Raw genomic sequence first — 25028 nt, forward strand, 5'->3', positions numbered from 1 at the left:
GAAGTGTAGTATGAAAGAAAACTAGTGAGAGGGAAAGGATAAAAATATAGTGGAGTGACCAACACTTTCTTAAAATCACATTTTATAAATTTATTATGCACATTTTATAAAGCAAAGTCCAAATCAATTATCATTTCTGGGTCCTGACGGATTGATATCTATAATATTTACAATTGAATTATGATTATTTGTATAAAACCTTGGAATTTACTCATTGAAATCACCAGTCAGAAGTCGTTTTATCCGTTGTAACCGAGCGATCATCGAAGAAACATCATTTCTAATATGCCACAAGACAAAATTAGAAATGAAGTCCATAAACCTCACGCTGTCAGATAAAACGATTCCTCATCGCGGGTGCTAATACTTTCGATTTGCAAAGAAAGTAAATGAAGACTGACTACAGAAATGATCCTGTTAAGCAGGGATAATGGGATGCCCAACTTATTCCAGTGTAAGAGCGCCTCAAAATAAGCGTTTTTTATAAAATTTCCATTGTGGCCACATCGAACAAAATAAGAATTTTTGGGCATTTAAATTAAAACACCCAACATTTATTACGATTGCAAATTATTATATACAGGACTTTTAATATATGACGAAACTACTTAAATCTTTTTTTATGATTTTATGATATATTAAAACAACTGACTTTTGATATTTCACTACTCAATAAGGTGAATTAAGTCTGTTAGTTCTCCTTTAATAAATGTTTTTAATCATTTGTAATTGAAAATTAATTATTCTATGCATCGCATTGCAAAACGTTTCATGAAATATACATATTTAAATTTCGAATTTTGTTTGATTTTCATTGTTTTAAATTTTTATTAGCGATCTTGAACGGCGGCAACAAATTCCTCCGTTTACATATATTTTTGGTATAATTTCAATCTGGCCGTTCCAGTCATTCCAATTGCAAAACGTCAAAACCTACCCAATCCAGTCAACTGTCAAAGTTCGGTAGGTAAGCGGTTCTCACATTTCCAGTGACAGGAGAGTTGGGGATCTCTTTATCTCTGCTGTGAAGTATAGTCTTAACTTTTCAACAGCCAACGCAGAGTATTTCAACCAAAAGTTACACAAAATAGTTGAGAATTCGCAGAAATGAAACAGAATGAAACAAACATACATATGCGTACACATGTGAATATGTCACCAACCAAAAATTGAAACATTGCTCTACAAAAACAACAATAGCTCAAATAGCATAAGCATGGCAAGTGCTTCAAGTTCTCTGCTTTGCTCTCATTCTCTCTTTCTCTCTCGCGTTAATTGTTCAACGCTATTCCCTCTCCACTGAAGCGTTAAACAATTATCGCAACCTTTTCCGAAGTCGTATAAGAAGTTTAACTTCAATAAGTTATATGTTCACTAGGGTGATTCAAAAAATTTTTTTTTTTTTTTTCAATTGGTACTCGCAAAAATAGGTTCCTAGACACCTCTAAGAAAGCCTCTCCAAATATGAGTTTTTAATTGTAACGGGAAGGTCCTGCGCCTAACGGTTTTCTATTTTTTCTTATTATCAGATAGAAAAATTTATATCTCGCTTCCAACTACTTGAAAAAATATCTTGTTAATTAGGTTTTGTAGGAAATTGAATGCTCTAAAATATGATCTCTTATGATTTTTCGTAAACCCAACCGTTTAAAAGATATTAACGGTTGAAATTTGACTATTTTTGGAAAAATTCTTTATTTCTTATTAATTTTATAACTCAATGAAAAAAAATTATTATGAATAGATTTTTGGAGAGGCTTTCGTAGAGGTGTCTAGGAACCTATTTTTGCGAGTACCAAACGAAAAAAAAAATTTTTTTTTTGATCCACCTTAATATGCATTGATGTTTGACGGTGAATATCTCGTAAACGCTTAACTTAATCGAAATATCATAGTAGACCATTTTTTATAGAGCATTCAATTTCCTACAAAACCTAATTAACAAGATATTTTTTCAAGTAGTTGGAAGCGAGATATAAATTTTTCTATCTGATAATAAGAAAAAATAGAAAACCGTTAGGCGGAGGACCTTCCCGTTACAATTAAAAACTCATATTTGGAGAGGCTTTCTTAGAGGTGTCTAGGAACCTATTTTTGCGAGTACCAATTGAAAAAAAAAAAAAATTTTTTTTGAATCACCCTAATGTTTACATATTTATTTGCTGGGCATATGTTTAATGACACATTAAAAGACCAAGCGGTCGCGCAAATTTACGTACATATGAATATAATATAATTATGTGTGCATGTAAGCAAATATGACAGACCATACGTATAATATTTGTAAATTTGTATGTAAATGTGTACACTTATTGAGCTTCATGTGAAATCTCCGTTGTCACATACTATACAACCAATGTCGAAGAGTCAATGTGTCGAAAAACTGACGCGACGACAAAGCGTCACAACCTTGTGTAGTTGGTAGAAAATCCGAGCTGTGCCGAAAACACAAACGTACGATCGCCAATTGCCACTGCTTCCCTTGCCGCCGTAACAGCCTCTCCAGCAAACTAGCGTAAATATGTATGTTTATGGATGAGTTTGCATACATATCGACACAGATTTTTGCAAGCCGCGTAAAAATATACATACATTTATATATGTGCTACATATAGACTACGTAGAGACTACTACGTAATACAGCGTGGCGATCGCCACGGCGACAATCATGTTTACCCGCGCCTATAGATGTTTCACATCAAAAAACGGCGCGAAGCTTAAAAATAGAATAATTAAAAAAAGAAAAACAAGACTACCAACATATTGGGAAAAACACATACTTTTGTATGTAAATAAGTACGGAACATATAAGCAAAACGGAAAGGAAAAATCCCTCACGGTGACATACCCCAATCTCAAATACATCAGCAGTAAAGCGGAGAGAACACCAGTATAAAGGAATTGAACGCAGTGACATTGGCCCCCAAGTCATAGCCTCAGACAAAGCCCTCAAAGACCCTTGAAGCGTCACAAAGTGAGTGTATCGCCTCCATCTATTCTTTTAAAATTTGTAATTATTGGCATACACAATGTTGAAAGTAACAGTTCATCTTTCTAAAATGTATACATTGTATACATACATACAACCTGGGGTCGAATCGTTACATCCGTGAACGTATCACTCGTCACGTAAAATCCTGTATTTCGTATTATGACATACGTGATCGTAACGCTTCTATCGTAATCTGGCATGATGACATACGTGAACGAGTATATAAACGTATCCGTTCGTTCGAATCGTCATTCGAACGCGAACTACCAATCGTAATAGACAAATTTATGGAAATGTGAGCAAAATTTTTTTAAATTTTAAGTGTTTTATAATTTTTAGTAATAAAGAACAAAAAACAAGAAACCAATGAATGGAATATCTCATTAAAAATTAAAAAAACATGTATATATATGAACAAATTTTTGTATTTTAGTTGACAATAAAAATAAAATTATTTACAAGGTTAAGGACATATACGTTTTTGAATTAAATTTGTTAAAGAATACTCTATTTGATCTCTTATCGTTTGGTCGATTACGGTGAAGCGGTTCGCTACCCCGGTGTCCATTTCTTGTATGTGATAAGAATCGCAATTTTGGGGGTCGTAACTTTTTGGAAATTTTATGCAGATGTTACGTAATGCCTCAAAAACGTTAGCAAATCTTCCACTTTTGTGGGGTGATACCTTCCTCTCTTGCCATATCCTAAAATTCTCCACCGTCTTTTTAAGATTCCAATGCTTTGTTCAACAATACCTCTATAAAGAAAATTTTGTTAATGAGGATTCATAATTTTTTGTTACACCTACGCTATAGCTACGATGTCTTAGCTATTTCCGCACTATTTTTTATGCCCATCACTTTCACTAGAGCTCAAATAAAAATAATAAAGTTGGATTCATTTTGACATTTAATTAGCTTTTGTTAGTTCATTGAAAATTTCGCAACAGTTTTGATAATTCCACATCTATTGTCACCTAAAAATACGATCCAAAGCAATGTGGAATTAAGAAACTATTGTGAAATGAAAATACATTACGATCCGTTTGCTAACGTACATATGTATGTCATAATGCCAATCACCGCATACGATTGACGTATCCCGTAATTTTCTTTCGTGTGTTTGCCGATCCGTGCCCGGATGTAACGATTCGACCCCTGTTTGAACTTACGGTTAATTTCCAGGAAACCGAAAACAGTTTGGTACACTGCATATGTACATCCAAATATATGTATGTAATTATATATTATACTTTATACTGGCATATACATATCTGAAAAAAGCCTAGTTATGCTTACACTTGTGTATCCAAACACACAAAATTAATAAAAAAAATGTTTCAAGTATAGTCTTGACAACATTTTTCGGCAATATCCCTTATACTCAAAACGGTATAAGTAGGATTACGCAAAAAGTCAGCTAGGGCAATTTCAAAAATTAAAAGAGAAAAGAAAAAGAACAAAAACAACCATACATTTATGCACAATATTTACCACGTATGTACACATCTATATTACATATACTAGCGGGGCCCGGTGTGCGTTGCTACACCCATGCAACACTATAATGGAAACTTCTAGCATTTCTATTTTAATGTGAAATTTCAAAATATTTGTTTCATTTCAAAAAAAAAAAATTCTTAAGTCATTTCATTCGATTTTTGTTGTGTTGGTGAAGTATAATTTTTTTTGTTGTGAAAGTTCGAAAAATCTGTTTTATTTAATATTTTTCTTTCTTAAGCCAATACATTAGGATAAACAATATTTTTGGTTTTTCCATCTGTAGTAAAGATGAATAAGCAATGTGGCATTCCCACTCTTGAGCATGCCACGTAGAACTGGCCATGCGAAAAACACGGCTCTATCAAATTCAAACCGCACACTTTAAGCGTTTGCCCTTAGGATCTTTATCCTTTGTTATTATTTTATTTTTCCCAGAAATACATTTGCAAACAAAAGGATCTTTATCTTTATTTTATTTTTCCCAGAAATACATTTGTAAACAAAAGGATCTTTATCCTTTTTTATTTTCCACATAAAAGATTTAAAGAGTTCAACAGCTCAAAAGCTCAAAACGTGCACTACATCAGCTACCTACCCGACGGCATTTCGCAAATGGTAAAATAAATTTTTCAAGAGCTCAAAGCATGGGCTACATCAGCTCGAACCTACCTACCCTACGCCTTTGCGCAAATGATTATATCATGATAGCAAATGCCCACATACAGATTTGGCAATGGCAATAGTTATAGATTTGACAGTTCGTATTCTATATATTCTATCCTGTCGAGATGCCTCGTTATGCATCATTCTTGCTAGCTAGCTGAGCGGCGACTTTTTTCTAATACTTACATTTTGCAGTGCTGCTGGTCGGGCAAAAGCAGTTTGCGCAACATGGTGCATTTCAGAACAGACCATATATCTTTGAAACCACTTGTCCAATGCAATGCAAACTTCACAGAAACCATCTACTCATAGGCCCGAAGGTACCCTAAAAATTTGGAGGTGATTCGTTCAGTGGTTCTTGAGCTATAGCGTACCATTAAATTGCCACTTATTTTTATATATATAGATTACCAAAGTTGGAAAGCAAATTAATGTAACATACACACATACATATGTATGTATGTATCACCAACAACATCAAAATTCTACAAAATTTGCATGTGTACTAAAAGTGCATACCTGCAATTTCCAATTCCTCTTCCCGCGTTATTCGTAATGCAAAATAATATACACACATGCATACGGCATACAATTTGCCTATGTTGTTATATATAACATACATAGGGTACAAAATTAAATTAAAATTTTAAAACTTATCGAAAATAATTACAAAATTTCGAAAAACTAAGCGGAGCGGTAAACGTGAAAGTTTAATTATTAAAAATTTTAAATTTTATTAATTAAAAACAAAAAAAAACATAAATATATATATTGTCAAAATAAAACAGAAAAAAATTAAGAATTGGTAGAAAAAGTGCATACGTATTGGTATTCAATTGTCATATATAATTGGTTGTCAAAAAAGTCTTGTGGTACTTTTATAGAATTTTTTTTTATAGAAATTGAAATGAATTTCTGATGACTCATGCCCAGCTCTTGACCGATGCTACGGCTGCTACTATGCCGGTCTCTTTCGACCAATTCAGCGATTTTACCACTATTTTCGACGACAGGCCTTCCTGAGCGTGGCGCATCTTCTCCACCTCTACACCAGAACGAAAACGTTGAAACCATCGTTGTGCGGTGGAAATGGAAACTATGTATATCGGGTCCATAAACTGCACAAATTTTATTGGCAGCTTGAGAGGCATTTTTGCCTTTATCGTAGTAGTACTGTAAAATATGCCGTATTTTCTCTTTATTTTGTTCCATGTTTGCGACGCTATAACTCACGAACGACTTAAAAAAAACGACAATCAATCAAACACGCGTTAGCGCGTGAAATTAGCTTTCCAAAAAGCTATAGCATGACCCGATGCGACGAATAAAACTAGAACTACGCGCTTTCAGCGCCAACCCATTATATTCAAAGACAAATCAGCACATTTTCAGCAATACCCCTTGTTCTTGTTAACATACAAGCAAACAGGATTGTAAGCATACTTATAACGTATGCACATAAGCACGCACATATCGTACACTCATAGGCAAAAGTTGTTAACCTTTCTTCGCAATCGCTAATATACACAGGTATATGCAAAGAAGTACGAAACAATAAATAATAAAATATAAAGAGAGCAAAAACAAAGTTAATAGTTCAACTTAAGAAGAACCGGTAATAAGGAAGAAATACGCGGTCGTTATTTCATACATTGCGTATATAACAAAAATACAATTTTATTTATCTTAACCCTGGTCGAGACCAACGGTCTGATACACTTAGTCGAGACCAATGGTGCTTGGCTAGGCCAAGTGGTGTTTACATACATTTGTATGGAAATACGTGTTGTATTTACGCTCATATATGTACAATATAGATACATTTTTGAAATTTCTTACCTCTCGATTTGGTTGAAATAAAATTGACTGCCTTGTTCACGCTTGGCGTAGCAATAGGGTTCACAAAAAATTTTACATTTTGAGAAAAATTACATTTTTTCTTAACCTTTTAAAACGCTCTAGCGGCTACAGTATTTAACCTAGGTGGGTTAAATAAATTGTACCGGTTAGGTAATTTAAAGAGCTTTCAGGAAATGTATAATTCGCTTTAATTTCTTTCCCATATTTTCACTTTTCTCATATTATCTAAATGCGGAGACTCTAAGGAATCTAAATCAATACAGTATCTAAAAGTACAAAACATGATTTCTGAAGAAAAGAGCCCATGTACACCTGCAGAAGCTACACGCTCAAAGCAAGGTGCTACAAAACAAAAAGGTTGAAAGATATTTCATATACTAAGTTTATTGCCGAGAGTGACAGTCTAATTCGATATTGCACTCGATTGTCAATTCTGAATCGGTATTAGAAATCAAAAAGAAAACTAGGCAATTTCTGGACACGTCTCCAAGCTACTAATGACGCAATAGTAGGATCTGACGAATCAGATCTACCTGAAAATTTCAAATCCTCCGCTTACGCCAAATATGAAAACAGCTTAGACCAGTACTAAGAAACGAAGGCTATGGTGTCCGATGAATTGAAATTAATTAAAGCAAAAGCACCTACTCCACAACCGAGAGTAGAGCCACCACAAACTCAAAGAAAAGAAGCTAGTTCAGGCATCCACTTCAGGGTGCCCGCATGTGACACTGAAATTTTACATGGTGGTTATGAACAATGGCCGTCACTCCGGGACATGTTTGCATGTGTGCATCACCAACCATCCAAAATTATCACAAGCGTAAAAATTGTATCACCTCCGATACAAAACAAAAGGTCAAGCAGGCGTAATAGTCAAGCAGTTCGCTCTTAAGGCGAAAATTTTTGCTTGGGAAACTCTAAAAGCACGTTACGAGAACGAAAGAATATTAGTCGATAAACAAGTGACAATAGTAATTAATTTACCAAATTTACCAAAAACTCAGAAAGAAACAAGTGAATAATTCATAAAATTTCAATCCACTGTTTCAAATTGCTTGTCGGTTCTATCGAGACAGAATATTCCTACAGACAATTGGTACCCCATTCTGGTAAATATAAACACATCTGCATTACCAGAAAAATGGTTACTTTTGCGGGAACAATCGCTCTCATCACGACGAAAATGCCCAAGGGTAGATACAAAAACGGTCAGAACCAGAAACGTTCAAGACGACCTAAATCGAAGCTTCATTAGGCCCCAAGCTAGTAACAACAACAACTTAAATCGTCGTTTTTTCAAAACACAACCGTTCATATCCTAACAAAACAAACATACGTCATGCGAACTGTTTAAAGAAGGACACAAGCTGAAATCTTGCGAGAAATTTAAAAAATTAAATATTAACGAAAAAACAATTTCGTGAGAACGGAAAAAATGTGTACCAACTGTTTGTCTCATGCGCATACGCTCATAGATTGCGAAAGCTAGCTAGAAAAAGCGCAGGAGTCTGCGAAAAAATTGCTGCGTTGGCAAATTGACAACGGCCAAAGATAAGCAGAATATCATCGTCGGAGGCTATTTAGCCATGCGATTGCCAACGTCACATACCAAGAATTGACATTCACACCTCATACCCGAATGAGACGGAGATAATGACTGTTATCAGAGCATCAAAGAACAACAAAACTCCTGGGCCGGATAAGATCAACCCAGAACTCCTGAAGGCTGATCCTCAGACGACTGCGCGGATCCTGTTTCCTCTATTCAAAGATATTTGGTCGTCAGAATAGATACCAGACGAGCTGAAAGAAGGACTTATCGGAATGTAAAAATTAGAAAGCAATAATACTACTAAGTATGGTGAATAAAATAATAACGCACATAATTCACAAAAGGTTATCGCTGATGCATGGGCTACGTAAAGAACATACTAGTTTCAGACCCCATTGCTCATGTGTCGATCACATAAACACCTTACGAGTGATTGTAGAGCAGTCGGTAGAGTGGCGAACTCCTTTATACCTTTGCTTTATCGATTTTGAGAAAGCGTTCGACACTCTCAAAAATGATGCGTTTTGGAGAGCCCTAGTAAGCAAAGGAGTTCCGGAAAAACTAATTAACCTAATAAAACAGCTGTACTCAAGAGCTAGTTGTCTAGAAAGGTGAGGAAATATTTTAAGTAGCGTCATCCAAGTCAAGACTGGTGTCAGGCAGGGTGCGTGCTATCTCCCCTTTTATTCAACTTGGTATTATATTTGGTAATGCGTCAAGCGTGTGCGACTAACAGAGGAATATCTTGGGGTTTAAGCGGTTGAATAGAAGATTTGGACTATGCGGATGATATCTGTCTGTTGTCTCATAAATATTCGCACATCTCCTTGAAACTTGAAGCTGTTAGTGATTTCGCCACACAAACTGGAGTTAAAATTAATAGAGCGAAGACAAAACTAATGTGCATCAACACAACCGAAACGCCAAACCTACAGATTGCTGAAACATGTCTCGAAGAAGTCGACGAGTTTTGCTATTTAGGTAGCATTATAACTAAAAATGGTGGATCGTATATCCAAAGGTCGCGCTGCCTTCGGAATATTGAGTAATGTCTGGAGATCAACACATACGTACGAAGCTAAAAATATTCGATTCAAGCGTGAAATTCGTTGTATTATATGGCTGCGAGACGTGGGATATTGCAGCGAATGTTTTACAATTGCTGCAATCCTTTCTTAATCGATGTCTTCGAAAAATTATGCGGATATTCTGGCCTAACGTTATTAGCAATGCTAACCTCTGGATCGTAACGAAACAGCTACCGATCCATATCGAAATTTTACGTCGTAAATGGAAAGGGATCGCCCACAATCTGCGAAAGCCCACGATGACATTAGCAGAACAGCGCTAGATTGGAATCCGCAAGGAAGCCGAAGACGCGGGAGACCAGCCAACACCTGGAGACGGGAAGTCGAAGCAGAATCACGGAAAAGTGGTAATTCTTGGAGAGATAATGCATAGCTTTAATTAAAATTAATTATAATTTGTTTATTGAGGCCCTATGTTCCACCTAGGAACTATGGTAAAATATGTATATACAATGCCATAAAGGATATAACTCAATACATCATATTACAACTTTTTCCAGCTTCACTCAAAATAACGCCAATGTTAAAAGAGCTGGGGGATTCATTGCAACAGCAAATCCGACTTACAAAACTACAAGGCTACAACTGCCAACAAAACTGGCCAATTTTGAAATTGGGCAATAGAGTAGTACAAAACTCAAATAAAATCTACCCATCACCCTTATTTCCTCCCAAGCGAATAAGCACATTCAAGCAGAAGCTATTGTCTCACCGCAACTAACAAATATGCTTCAAAGCTATCATATAAATAGCAAGCATTGGCAAAAGGTTTCACACCTTAAGTTAGCAGACCCCAACTGCAACAGTCCCGCTCAAATAGACATTCTATTAGGCAGCGATCTCATTCCACAAATAATACTCGAAAGTGTTGAGAAATTTCGAAAACACCTCTGGCACAAAATATCATTTTCGTTTGGATACTAAGTTGCGGAACCAGTTACAACGATGACAACCAACGTTGAGGAAATCTCAAACGAATACATTAATACACGACTGAAGAAGTTTTGGGAATTAGAAGATCACCCCCTCATATCTAACGCAACCCTAGAAGATCGATATTGTAAAGATTTTTACAAAGCCACAACTACTCGATAAGATAATTGCCGGTACGTCGTACGACTACCACTAAAGTCAGAATTTCCCCACACACTCGCCTTAGGTCATACCCGCAAATGTGCTATCCAACAGTTTTTAAGTGTGGAAAAAAACCTACTTAAAACAGGCGAGCTAAAACTAGAAAACGATAGCGTCTTAGGAGAATAGCTAAAACTAGAAAACGATAGCGTCTTAGGAGAATACCGCCATTTAGACAATATGGAGGAAGTCAGCTCTGAACGCGCAAAGAACCATAAATCTTTCGCAGAACTTTTAGGTCGAAATGAGCAACGTCCACTCATCAGATGTTGTCATCGTCCATGCCTCTGCACCATATAGCAGGACGGAAATAATGAGCGACTTATAAAGTTTGGTTTTTGTTCGTTGAGAGAGGACTTTACTTCTCAATTCTCTCCTCAGTCCGAAGTAGCACCTGTTGGGTTGAGTTATTCTGCGTTGGCTTTCCAGGCTGACATTGTTGTTGGTGTTGATGCTGGTTCTTAAATAGACAAAATTATCTACAACTTCGAAGTTATGGCTGTCAACAGTGACATGGGTGCCAAGTCGCGAGTGCGACGACTGTTTATTTGATGACAGGAAATACTTCGTCTCGCCCTCGTTCACCACCAGACCCATTTACTTCGGAGCCTTACCCATTTTGGAGAAAACAGAACTAACGACGCGGTTGTAAGGCCAATGATGTAAAAATCATCAGCATATGTGAGCAGCTGTACACTATTATAGAAGATTGTCCCTTCTCGATTCAGTTATGCAGCTCGAATTATTTTCTCCAAAAATAGATTAAAGAAGTCGCTCGAAAAAGAGTCGCCTTCTCGGAAACCTCGTTTGGTATCGAACGGCTCGGAGAGGTCCTTCCCGATCCTAACTTAGCTTTTGGTGTTGCTCAGCATCAGTTTACACCGCCGTATTAGTTTTGCGGGATACCAAATTCAGATATAGCGCCATAAAGGCAACTCCTTTTAATGCTGTCAAAGGCAGCTTTGAAATCGATGAAGAGGTGGTGTGTGTCGATTCTCTTATCACGGGTCTCTTCCAAGATTTGGCGCATGGTGAATATCTGGTCAGTTGTTGATTTTGTGTTTGAATAGCTCGGCCGGCAATCCAGTCGGCCCCAACCGCTTTGTTGTTCTTCAGACGGGTAATTGCTATTCGAACTTCTTCATGGTCGGGCAATGGAAATTTGCTCCGTCGTCTTCGAATCGGGAATCAGGTCCGCCTTCTCCTGGCGTTGTAATTTAAATCCATTCAGCAGGCGGGAGAAGTGTTTCCTCCATAATTTTAGTATGCTCTGGTCATCGGCCACGAAAAGGAAAGTACAACAGAAACTTTGGGGATTCAATGGAATGCGATATCTGACCAGTTTTCATACACTACTAAGTTAATATCCGCACTATCCGTTATAATAAAGAGGCAAACTTTATCTTCGGGGGCAAAATTTTTCGATCCCGCAGGATGGCTTTCGCCAATTATGAAACAAGCGAAAATCCTAATGATATTTCACTGATACAAATCCCACGATGGATAAATTATGCCCTATGGCACAAAGTCGAACTACATGGCTTCTGTGACGCCTCTGAAAAGGCATATTGTTCCACCATCTATGTGCGCACACAATCCGACACAAATATAAAGTATATCTCCGGTCTGATTCCGAAATTGTATTAGCCTGGTTAGAAAAAAACACCACATTCATGGAAGACATATATTTCCAATCGAACGTCTCAAAGCCTTGACTTAGTGGGATCAGCCACTTGGCAACACGTAGCCAGTGCTGACAATCCTGCCGATCTAGGTAAAAGAGGGTGCAAGCCTCTGCACTCAGTCACCATCACTCTTTGGTGGGGTGGTCCGCGATGGTTAACAGAATCTCCCGATTCTTGACTACGATCGCCCATGCGCAACGTAATTGCCCCAGAAAGTCGAAAAATCGACTCTTCTCACACGACATTAGATGTAACCGACATTCTTAAACGTTTTTCATCATACTCCCGAGCACTTAGGCTTACATGTTTAATTTCATAAAGCGGCTCAAAATTAAAGTGAAGGGAGAACCCACGCTGTACACCCAAGGCGATACATTGACGCACCTAGACCTAGAAAAGGCAAAGGTCGCTCTTATCACTTATACTCAATCGCGCCACTTCAGCAGTGAGATGTCACTACTAAGAGAATTGAAGCCGATTGACAAAAAGAGCTCACTATTAATACTAAATCCATTTCTGGATACGAAAGGTCTGCTTCGTGTTAAAGGTCGGCTTGCCAAGTCAAGCCTGACATATAACGAACGCCATCCTCTAATAATACTAGAGAGGTCTCGACTTGTTACATTGCTCCTAGAGTATATACCCATACTAATGTTGCACACTGAACATCGCCTAATGCAGCATATAATCCGCCAAGAGATCTATATTTCTCGACTTAAGCCTCAAATATAAAAGTTCATTTTCATGTGCAAGATCTGCACTATGTATAAACAGAAGATGAGGACGCAGATTATGGGGAGGTGGGGGGTGGTAGGGGTTTTCACTTTCGACAAATCGATTTTTTTGGCTTATCTTATTGTTTAAGATTTCAAGAATATGTCCTTAAAATTATAAGTAATATTCTTAGAGTTATCGTCTTATTAGTCTCCTGGCCTTTAACGCTCTAACTCTAACAGCTGAGGGCTATTGTCCTGACTCTTAAGGTAAATCCAGGTAGAAAAAGCCATTAAAATATATTTTATATTTATATGAATACTATACACTACAATACCTTAAAGGAAGACACGATCGTCAGTTTGTCATTGGACGTTCGGCTGTGCGCTTGTCATTTTATAGTTATTTAAAAAAAAAAATCCTGTCTCAAAATGCTGAGAGTAAGTAAACTTTCAAGAGGAGACCGTGAAAGTGGAAGAACTTATTTGTGTAGATCAAAAAAACGGTTTAATCCAAATAAATTAATTAAAAATGAGACCAAAAGTGCTTCATCGAAAAAAATCAAGCTAAAACCAGTGCAAGTGTACCAGAAGACGTTGAAAAACATTACCGAATCTTAGATTTTTTGCTTGTTTTTTCAACCATCGCAAGTTAAGTGAAATGTGCTCAGTGTAATGGTTCAGTTGAGTTTGCAAGCTGTAAAAAAGAAGGCCTTGGCTTCCAAATCCAAGTCAAATATGCAAATTGTGATCCACGCTATATACCGTCGAGTGAAAAAACTGGTCATCGCTATGAAATAAACACTCGTTTTGCCTTTGTAATGCGTACATTAGGTTTGGGCTTAGCAGGTTGCAATAAGTTTTGAGGGCTTATCATCTTATTTGGATCTCATGGAATCAATTAGCTCTGTTTAAATGAGTTAAGCATCCGCCCACTCTACCCGGTAAAACTGGCGCATCCTAATAAAATAGCTCAATTCACCACAGCTGATAACACCACACCCAGCTAGCGGTCACCACACGACGACATCGCATGCCGCTAAACCAACAAAAAGGATTTGAATACTCGCCATACACACATTCGTTATCTAATATTCGTTCGACAAAAGTCGCCCATCCAAAACGTTTCATACTTTCCAATCCACGCTGGGCCGCGGAATTCTCACTTTGGCTTCAATCGTCATCGTCCCAACCGCGCCGACAACGATCCAACTCATCCTAATTCGATTCGACGCGATATATCATTTTCGCAAAACATTGTAATGCAAACAACGGATAACTTTGAATAAATTGTACCTTTTAAATAATCAACTATTTTTTTATTTTAAACACTCGCGCGAGTGTAAGCGCATACCGATTCACCAGGGGCTTGTACTCCCCAATAAATTGGGTCGTTAAAAAAACATGGTCCTTCGAGCCTCACAGAAAGGCACTAGTGGAGAAACAAAAACCACAATAGGGATATAAATATACCTGTGCGGTAAAAAAAAACAGTGTGCAGTGAAAACAGTGCAGTGACCCAACCTGAAAAAAAATCAAAAAAAAAAAACAACATACACGTATAATTATATACATATAATAAACAAAACTAATAATCAAGGTGCAGTGCAGTATATTTAAAATATTTACAAACTGTCGTACATACATAAAGTGGAGAGAAAAAGTGAAGTGACAACGACAACAAAACGAACAAAAAACAATTTCAACAGAAACAAACATACGCGCGTTACCTAAACACAAGACATAAGCTAACTAATTAATCGGGCGCGAAATGTAAAATCACCTAAACAACAAAACAAACATAAAATCGAAACAAACGGGCGCGAAAGCAAACAAAAAAAAAAACAGTAAGCTAAAACACAAATAAGGCGCAAGAACAAATATTCGGGCGCGAAAAAAAATAGCCATTAAATATAAAACAACGAAAACTACAAGCCGTTCTCCTAGCCAGCTAACAAATTCAGGAGTGGAGAAAGGAATTAGAAGAAATCGCGCAGGCTTGTAAACACTTACATACGAGTGTGTTCAAAAAGTATTCGAATTTTTTGTGGCGTTATGTTGGTACTCATGTCTCTCACTTATGCCGACAAGCTCGACCATTTTGAATGTTCATTTAATTGTTGACAGCTGCTTTGCTTGCACGTGTTTTGGATCGTCTTCGATTTTTACCTATTCAAAAAAATGGATCAAAGAACCTGTATCAAATTTTGAGTGAAAAACGAAATTAAGTGCGCGGATGCATTCCGAATGTTGACTGTGGCATACGGAGAAGCTACCTTGAACCGAAGCAACGTTTATCGGTGGTACAAAATGTTCTCAGAAGGCCGAGAAGATGTGAACGACGAAGAGCGTGCCGGACGACCGAGCACTTCAACAACAGACGAAAAAATTAATGACGTGGAGAAAATGGGAGGATGGAGTCATGTGTAGAAGTTCACGCAAGTGAGGAAAGTTCTCTGATCGCCATTCACTTGGGAGTGGCCAGAAACGATTCTTTTACACATGGCTCAAGCAGCTCACTACTTCCGGTCTTTGACAAGTATCCTCTGGGTAGCCTAAGAACATCCGTTCGAAGGCGAGCTGATGTGAGAAGGCGAAACATCCCCTACATAGGGTTGTGCGCTGGGTTTGGGACCCGCCACGTGAAAAAACACCCCCAATGAAAGGAAGCAACAAGCCTCGGATGAGAGACCCCCCTTTTTGATGACGACCATGGCAAACGAAATAAGGACTACGATTTGAGGGCATGCACCTGGAATGTCCGGACCCTTAATTGGGAAGGTGCTGCTGCCCAGCTGGTTGATGTCCTCGTTAGAGTGAAGGCTTACATCACCGCCGTCCAAGAAATGCGATGGACAGGAAAGGGACAGAGACGAATAGGCCCTTGTGACATTTACTACAGTGGCCATATAAAGGAGCGCAAGTTTGGTGTTGGATTCATGGTGGGAGAGAGATTCCGTCGCCGAGTACTATCATTCACTCCGGTGAATGAACGTCTAGACACATTCCGCATCAAAGCGAGGTTTTTCAACATATCGCTGATTTGCGCCCACGCCCCGACGGAAGAGAAGGACGAGGTGACCAAAGATGCCTTCTACGAGCGCTTGGAGCGCGCTTATGAGAGCTGCCCCCGCCACGATGTCAAAATCGTGCTTGGCGACTTTAACGCTAGGGTGGGCAAAGAAGGTATCTTCGGCACCACGGTCGGTAAATTCAGCCTCCACGACGAAACATCCCCAAATGGGTTGAGGCTGATTGACTGAAAATATTATATATATATATCTGTAGTACTAGATTCCAGCATAAAAAGATTCATCAAGCTACCTGGCTGTCTCCGGATCGAAAAACTACCAACCAGATCGACAATGTTGTGATAGACGGAAGACACGTCTCCAGTGTTTTAGATGTGCGTGCGCTCCGAGGTCCTAACATCGACTCGGACCACTATCTTGTTGCAGCCAAGATTCGCACCCGCTTCTGTGGAGCAAAAACCGCACGCCAACAAACACAAGGAAGGATCGACGTCGAGAAGCTGCAATCACAACAGACAGCCGAACGATTTTCTACTCGGCTTGCACTCCTGCTCTCTGAGAGCGCTCGTCAACAACTCGGTATAAGGGAATTGTGGGACGGCATTTCAATTTCCTTACGTACGGCTGCAACCGAAGCCATTGATTTTCGGAAAGTGCAAAAGAACAGCTGGTACGACGAGGAGTGCCGTGTCGCAGCGGAGAGAAAACATGCTGCCTACCTCGCAACGTTACGATCGACCACAACACGTGCGAGATGGGATAGATACCGAGAGTTGAAAAGGGAAGCGAGACGCGTTTTATTTAAGTGTGCTATGCCCAAACCTTAAAAAAGGAGACCCCACAATCTGCGCCAACTACCGTGGGATTAGCCTCCTCAACATCGGGTATAAGGTTCTATCGAGCGTATTGTGTGAAAGATTAAAGCCCACCGTCAATAAACTGATTGTGGCTTCAGACCTGGAAAATCAAAAACCGACCAGATATTCACCATGCGCCAAATCTTGGAAAAGACCCGTAAAAGAAGAATCGACACACACCACCTCTTCGTAGATTTCAAAGCTGCTTTCGACAGCACGAAAAGGAGCTGCCTTTATGCCGCGATGTCTGAATTTGGTATCCCCGCAAAACAAATACGGCTGTGTATGCTGACGTTGAGCAACACTCCGTCAGGATCGGGAAGGAGCTCTCCGAGCCATTCGATACCAAACGAGGTTTTAGACAAGGCGACTCCCTATCGTGCGACTTCTTCAACCTGCTTTTGGAGAAAATAGTTCGAGCTACAGAACTAAACAGAGAAGGTATCATCTTCTATAAGAGTACAGCTGCTGGCGTATGCCGATGATATTGACGACGTTACGAGTTTTCGAGAGAAAAATTCTGCGAAAGATTAATGGTCCTTTGCACATTGGCCACGGCGAATATCGCATTCGATGGAACGATGAGCTGTACGAGATATACGACGACATCGACATAGTTCAGCGAATTAAAAGACAGCGGATACGCTGGCTAGGTCATGTTGTCCGGATGATTAAAACACTCCAGCTCTGAAAGTATTCGATGCAGTACCCGCCGGGGGAAGCAGAGGAAGAGGAAGACCTCCACTCCGTTGGAAGGACCAAGTGGAGAAGGACCTGATTTCGCTTAGAATATCCAATTGGCGCCACGTAACGACTGGCGCGCTGTTGTTAACTCGGCTTTAATCGCGTAAGCGGTGTCTACACCAATTAAGAAGAAGAAGAAGGAGAAAATGGTATTGGCCAATCGTCGAATCACCGTTAGAGAAGTTGCTGAGGACGACTGAGGATCGATTGGCAAGTTATGCGCAATTTGCACGAAGCAATCCGCCAGAAACGCCCGGATTTGTGGAAGAACAATAATTGGCTTTTGCACCACGATAACGCCCCTGCTCACACATCGTTGCTTGTGCGCGAGGTGTCAAAAATCAATTTTCACTTTTTAGTTGATTCGGATGGAAGATGAGATTTTTAACAGCTGTTTCCCAGAAAACTAGTTTTCGCGCGTTAGCTCCATTTTCCCTTTTCGTAGACCAGGTCACATATATAAATAAATCATATTACTTTATTGCCTATGTACTAGCTTACCTTCGTGTATTCAAACACTTATTAACACACAAAAAACATACAAGTATCATCTTGCAATTTTTCCGGCATACCTCTTATGTTTAACAAAACAATAAGCTGGATTGCATAAATGAAGTAAGCAAAGGCACAAACATAAATAAAAAACGTAAAATTAAAGTCAAAGCAAGAATTGCAAAAAATGGATACATATGTACACATTCGCATATATACCTAGTTGAAACATATTTATCGCAATATATTCTTAATACATGTACATACCACAAAATCATTTTCACTAAAAATACATAAGTTTGTGGACACAACGATACAAAAATCTCGGGTATACAAAAATTATTCACTTGAACAATATACGTTCAAACATACGTACATAAACATATAAATATTCAAAGTCCACATTGGCAATTATACGTCAATACCTCTTGTTCTTTGGCAAACAAAAACAAGCAGGATTGTGCACAAAAAGCGAATTGATCTCTCTAACGAGCTCTCAATTGCTTATGAACAAAGCATAATCATTAGCACAAACAATTCGTGCATACTTATGTAAGTTAACAAAATAAATATTTTGTTAAACAGTGTACCGTACCATGCAAGCTTAAGAATGCTCAAGAATGCAGGTACACAATTCGACAAACGCATCACGCCACTTTACCGCTACCCACTAAAAGAGCGCCAAGCCAATATTACGGATTTTAATGACGCTACTAGCACGCCACTAACAATATGCGTCGCTGCTGACGTCTCACTCTGCCGGCGTTTAGGATATTAAGTTGGTGATAGCATAAAATTAGATTTAAGTTTCACTTTTAATTCGGCTTTCCTCTAAGTTGGTTGGACATCGCTCCAGCAACTTAGAATTTAAAATGAAAGAAGTATTTTTATATTTGTACAGTTTTGGCAAAACGTGTTAAAATAAAAAACTTAAAATAAGTTACCTGGCGACCAACGTGGGGCCCCACCATCAGGGGAACCCCTGATAAAAGAAGTTAACTGGCGCCCAACGAATTGGCGAACCACACATACAGCTTGAAGGAGCCTGCAGGGGAATCTTTTCAAATATCCTGCTAGCCGAATTAATCGTCCATCCGATCTCTTACCCATTCTTGAGGAAGAGAAGCGTGCGAGAAAGTGGCCATCGGGGGAACCCTAGTAATGACGAAAAGGATTAAAAGGGACACTTCTTCCAGTCATTCACGTTTGTAAGATGTTAGTTTTAAGAATTGTAATTATTTTGATTTTAAATTATCTAATTCAATTAACTAAATAAGTGAAAAGTGTTAAAAAGAATATTATCTTTGTTCAGATTTCTGAACAGTTCTTAACGGCTACAATTATAAATGAGATATTTTTGTAAATCTGTGTAAAAACGGATATCATATTTCAAATATTTATATGTATTATCGCTAACACATAAAAATACAGTCATAAATATAAACATGTATGTACAAATACCCATTGCAATGCTACATGGTATGGGGTTGTTTTCAAGTGCATGTGCACATTTGTATTCAATTGCCTAAATGCATATCTTAGGTCAATATGTTATCATAAGTAAATATCTTTGTTTGTTAATTGTTGAGAGCATACGTACTGCATATAAATGCATACGTGCCTCATATGAATGTATGTATCTCTATGCGTTTGTTTATGTAGAAAAACTTATATATGCCGTTGGGAACATTTATGGTTAAGATATGTGTACATTAGGGTGATTCAAAAAATTTTTTTTTTTTCAATTGGTACTCGCAAAAATAGGTTCCTAGACACCTCTAAGAAAGCCTCTCCAAATATGAGTTTTTAATTGTAACGGGAAGGTCCTCCGCCTAACGGTTTTCTATTTTTTCTTATTACCAGATAGAAAAATTTATATCTCGCTTCCAACTACTTGAAAAAATATCTTATTAATTAGGTTTTGTAGGAAATTGAATGCTCTAAAATATGGTCTCTAATGATTTTTTCGTAAACTCAACCGTTTAAAAGATATTAACGGTTGAAATTTGACTATTTTTGGAAAAATTCTTTATTTCTTATTAATTTTATAACTCAATGAAAAAAAATTATTATGAATAGATTTTTGGAGAGGCTTTCTTAGAGGTGTCTAGAAATCTATTTTTCAGAGTATCAAACGAAAAAAAAAATTTTTTTTTTGATCCACCTTAATATGCATTGATGTTTGACGATCAATATCTCGTAAACGCTTAACTTAATCGAAAAATCATACGAGACCATTTTTATAGAGCATTCAATTTCCTACAAAACCTAATTAACAAGATATCTTTTCAAGTAGTTGGAAGCGAGATAAAAATTTTTCTATCTGTATAAATAAAGGAGCTCTGGGCAACCAGAGCTGAGTACGATTTTACACCCGAAACCTTCGCGTTCTAATTTAACAATTTGGCGACCCCGTAGTTTTTAAAACACGCGAGTGAAATTAAAAAAAAAAATTCTAAAAATCTTAGAGTGAAAGTGAAAGTGTGTTTGAAAAAGTGTTTTAAACAAAATAAAAAATAAAAAATTAATATGCATATATATATTAAAAAAAATTTAAATAACCAAATTTACAGCATCACATTCCACATCCACATTCTAACAAGGTAAGAACATCTTTCATTTTTTTCATTCATATACAATTATTTATTTTATTTTTGGGAAAATGGAGAACCAAATTAAATTAGCAGAAGAACTGCAAAAACTTCATTTTAAGTCCATGAGTATTGATATAAATGAAGATTCAAAAAAATTTGGAAAAACTCCTAGATAGTTTGGACAAAAAATGGGCAGAGTTTCAACGAAACTATTTAGAATTGTCCAAAGATCCCAAAAATAACAAAAATAGTTATTTTAAAACTGATGTAGAAGGGTCGGTAGGCACGCTCTATTTGACAGCGCACGCCAAGTTAAGCGAATTGATCGCTATAATTCGAGAAAATAGTGCTCCCAGGAAATTGGAATGCCTTCCAAATCCTGGTTTAGCTCGCAGGCTTCAATTCTTATTAACAGAATTAGAAAAGAATATTGAAGACTGCGAAATAAACGAAATATTCTCTCTAGACAGCATAGAGAGGCTTAAAGAAAAAACTCGTGATACTGTGCTTGAATTTATAAGCCAGCACGAAAATAATGACTTAACAAGTAATTTTTATGAATTCAGAAATAGATTTTACAAACTCAAACTAAAATCTATTGACAAAAAAAATTCTACCAATTTTACATTGCCTCAAATAGACATTCCCATTTTTCAGGAGATTACGCTCAATGGCAAACTTTTAAAGAATTGTTTGAGCAACTCGTAGTCCCTCAAAAAGTTTCAGACACGTATAAAATGTGTATTTTAAAACCAAATTAAGAGGATCGGCTGCAAGTTGTATTGCAAATCTGCCTTCAACCTCGACAAATTTTTCAGTTGCTTGGAACCCTCTAAACGAAAAATTTACAAATAAAAGGTTACTCGCAAATACTTATTTTAAACAAATTTTAGATGCACCAGTAGTGACTGAGACTGCTTTTAGTGTACGAAAATTTCAAGAAAAAATTTCTGAAAGTACACAAGCATCGAAAAGCCTCAGTAATTAAAAACAAATTATGCACCAAATGTCTTAAAACAGGGCACAATATAAAAGAATGTAAAGGCGAAAGTTGCTTCACTTGTAAAGGAAACCATCATTTATGGCTCCACAAAGATAAAACTTCTAAAGCCAAAAGCACAATCATTAAAAATACGAAAAATGATAAATTAGAAAGTGATTGCGATTATGTTGTGCTAACAACAGCAGTTGTTGGTATAAAAGGCCGTGATAGAAAAATTATAAAGGCACGTGCTTTATTAGATAGTGGGTCTCAAGTTCACCTTATCACCAAAGAACTAAAAAATAAATTAAAACTTCATTCCAGGAAAGAATCTATGACCATTGAAGGAGTTGGTAAAAATAAGACAAATACAAATGAAAGAGTTAATCTTCATTTAAAATTATTAACAGATCATTTTGAAGCAAATTTACACACCGTTGTTGTACAAAAGATTGTGTCCAATGTGCCCTCGGAACACATAAAAGTTAAAACAATTCCAGAAAATATAAAGCTGGCCGACCCTTCATTTAATGTTCCGGGTAAGATTGGCTTACTTTTAGGTGCGGACATATTTTTTGATTTGATAAAAGAAGAAAAAATAACTGTTGAAAATATGAATTACACACTTCAGAACAGTATGTTTGGGTGGTTGATATACGGATCAACCAACATAAGCTCCAAATTAGCTCACTGTGGTGTTGTAACACATATAGATAAAAAAATAGATTATCAACGAAAAAAGTTTGGGAAATCCTTTGAAAGATATTTTGATAAAACTAAAAAAGAAACACAGTACAAGAAATGCCTTCGTAATAATTTAAAATTGAATGCAGATAGTAAATTTATTGCAGCTTTTCCATTTGAAAAGAAAAATATAAACTTAGCAGATTCTTCTTCACAAACAAAAGGAAGATTAATCTCTCAAGATAGAAAATTTTAAAATAATAAACCACGAATAAGAAATAAATGCCAAGTTGCTTTTGAAAAAATTAAGAGTGGTACATTTGTGTTTTTTAAAGAACAAAATATTCCACCATTGCAGTGGAAGAGAGGACGAATTGAAAACGTCATGTTATGCCAAGATTGCAAATGTAGACGTAAGGATAAGCAGTGGCACATCGTAAAGAGCGATGCACATTGTTTACCCTTTTCCTACTGAAGAAAAACTATTCAAATAATCAGTAAAAAGAGATGCGGTCGACTCGAGCTAAAAAAGAAGAAAAAGAATAACCTTATACTTATTTTTTTAAATTTACTTATAGTTTTACTATATTGTAAATGTTTAGATATAATATATTAAAAAAAAATATTTCTGGAGTATTTTTTGAAAAAAGAGTGCCGGTTGGGTTGACCTGGACAGCGTGGGATAGAATTGTCCACATCGATCTAGTTCAATATTTGGTTGAAAGGCAGCAAATAGCAAATTCACTGAAATATTTAAAATACTCAACAAGTGAACTCAATGATTCAGCAGCTGCACAACAAATACTTATTGAACAGCCTCACGACATCAACGCGTTCACGGGGAGGAGGATAAAAAGGAAGACTAGGTCAGTGTTACCCTTCAAAGGATGATGAATGAAGAATACTTATGAAGTATTGAACTGACCTTACTGTTCTCAGATGGTCAGCTTGTAAACTTGATTTTCGATAATGGTGGTAAATTGACCAACTCAGTGCATGAAATACCCGAAGGGCGTCAAGGATTTGAACGAAGAATCTACAACCGATGTACACAATTTATATAAATTTGTGAAGGAGAGACGTCTCGGTGCGCCAGCCATCAACGTCAACGACTCGGTGGCCAAGAGTACATTCTATAATCTTTTGGTTATCGCGAGTAATTAATTGATGGTATAAAACGGCCCACCGATGTGATGATTGCTGGCAAAGTGTGCTGTGTTGCTGGTTATATGATATTGGCAAAAGTTGTGTATAACCTCTGCGTTGTTTCGGCGGAATCGTTATTCTCACCGAAAAAGATTATATCATTGCTTTGTAACCACTATGGAGCAAGCATACAAAGAAGCTATTATCTTCGTAACAACAACTGTTTGCAAGGACATTATTACTGGCGCACATTTTGAACACATGCCCGACGATACGATCGTCTGTAATATTGGTAATTTCGATTGTGAAATCGACGTCGCATTTTTGAATGCAACGCCAAAGAGAAAATTATTATCAAACTCCAAGTCTATCGTTATACACTATCCAATGGTAATTATTTTGTTTTACTATTATTTTGTTTATCGAAGGACGTCTGGTAAATTTGGGCTTCGCGCACGGTAATCCCAGCTTGAGATGTTCAACTCGTTCAGAAATCAAGTGGTGGCACAAATCGAATTGTGGATCAAGGCTGACAAATACAACATAGATTTGCATTTGTTGCCGAAAATACTCGACGAACAGATCACCAGTTTACACTTGTAGAAATTGGGCATACGACCTGAAAAGTCCCGTGATTAAATTCGAAACACTTGGACTTAGAATGGCATAATATGGTGCATTACGGCATGAATACTGACAACCTAATTATATTAATTATTGGTGCAGTCATCGTTACACTAGTCCTACAACGCATCTGTAATTCAGCAAGGCACTAAGTCACTCATTTCCGCTAGGAAGATATATCTTACGAAATTAATTATTTATATTAAAAATTTAAATTGTATACAATAAAAATTGGAAATATATTAGAAAAATTATTACGAGTTCGATCCGCAAATCTTGTAAAGAAAAATGTAATTAATATGCCCAAGATTTATAAATACTTGAATTAATTTGAAGTGTAAACACTTCAACGTGGGCAGTATGTTCAGATTTCTGAACAGTTCTTAACGGCTACAATTATAAATGAGATATTTTTGTAAATGTGTATAGAAACGGATATCAGATTTCAAATATTTATATGTATTATCGCTAACACATAAAAATACAGTCATAAATATAAACATGTATGTATGTACAAATACCCATTGCAATGCTACATGGTATGGGGTTGTTTTCAAGCGCATATGCACATTTGTATTCAATTGCCTAAATGCATATCTTAGGTCAATATGTCATCATAAGTAAATATCTTTGTTTGTTACTTGTTGAGAGCATTCGTACTGCATATAAATGCATACGTGC

At 37.1% G+C, this 25028-nt stretch overlaps 1 non-coding gene and 1 pseudogene across 1 annotated transcript; one reads left to right on the forward strand and one right to left on the reverse strand.

The window, feature by feature from the left end:
• Window positions 1-222: 222 nt before the first annotated feature.
• Window positions 223-431, reverse strand: LOC120782073. The gene has a single exon (XR_005706217.1). It is a non-coding gene; the product is annotated as a small nucleolar RNA U3 (small nucleolar RNA).
• Window positions 432-9471: 9040 nt separating this feature from the next.
• Window positions 9472-24362, forward strand: LOC120782068 (annotated as a pseudogene).
• Window positions 24363-25028: the final 666 nt, after the last annotated feature.

Source organism: Bactrocera tryoni, unplaced genomic scaffold (genome assembly GCF_016617805.1).
Source record: "Bactrocera tryoni isolate S06 unplaced genomic scaffold, CSIRO_BtryS06_freeze2 scaffold_925, whole genome shotgun sequence".
NCBI lineage: Eukaryota > Metazoa > Arthropoda > Insecta > Diptera > Tephritidae > Bactrocera > Bactrocera tryoni.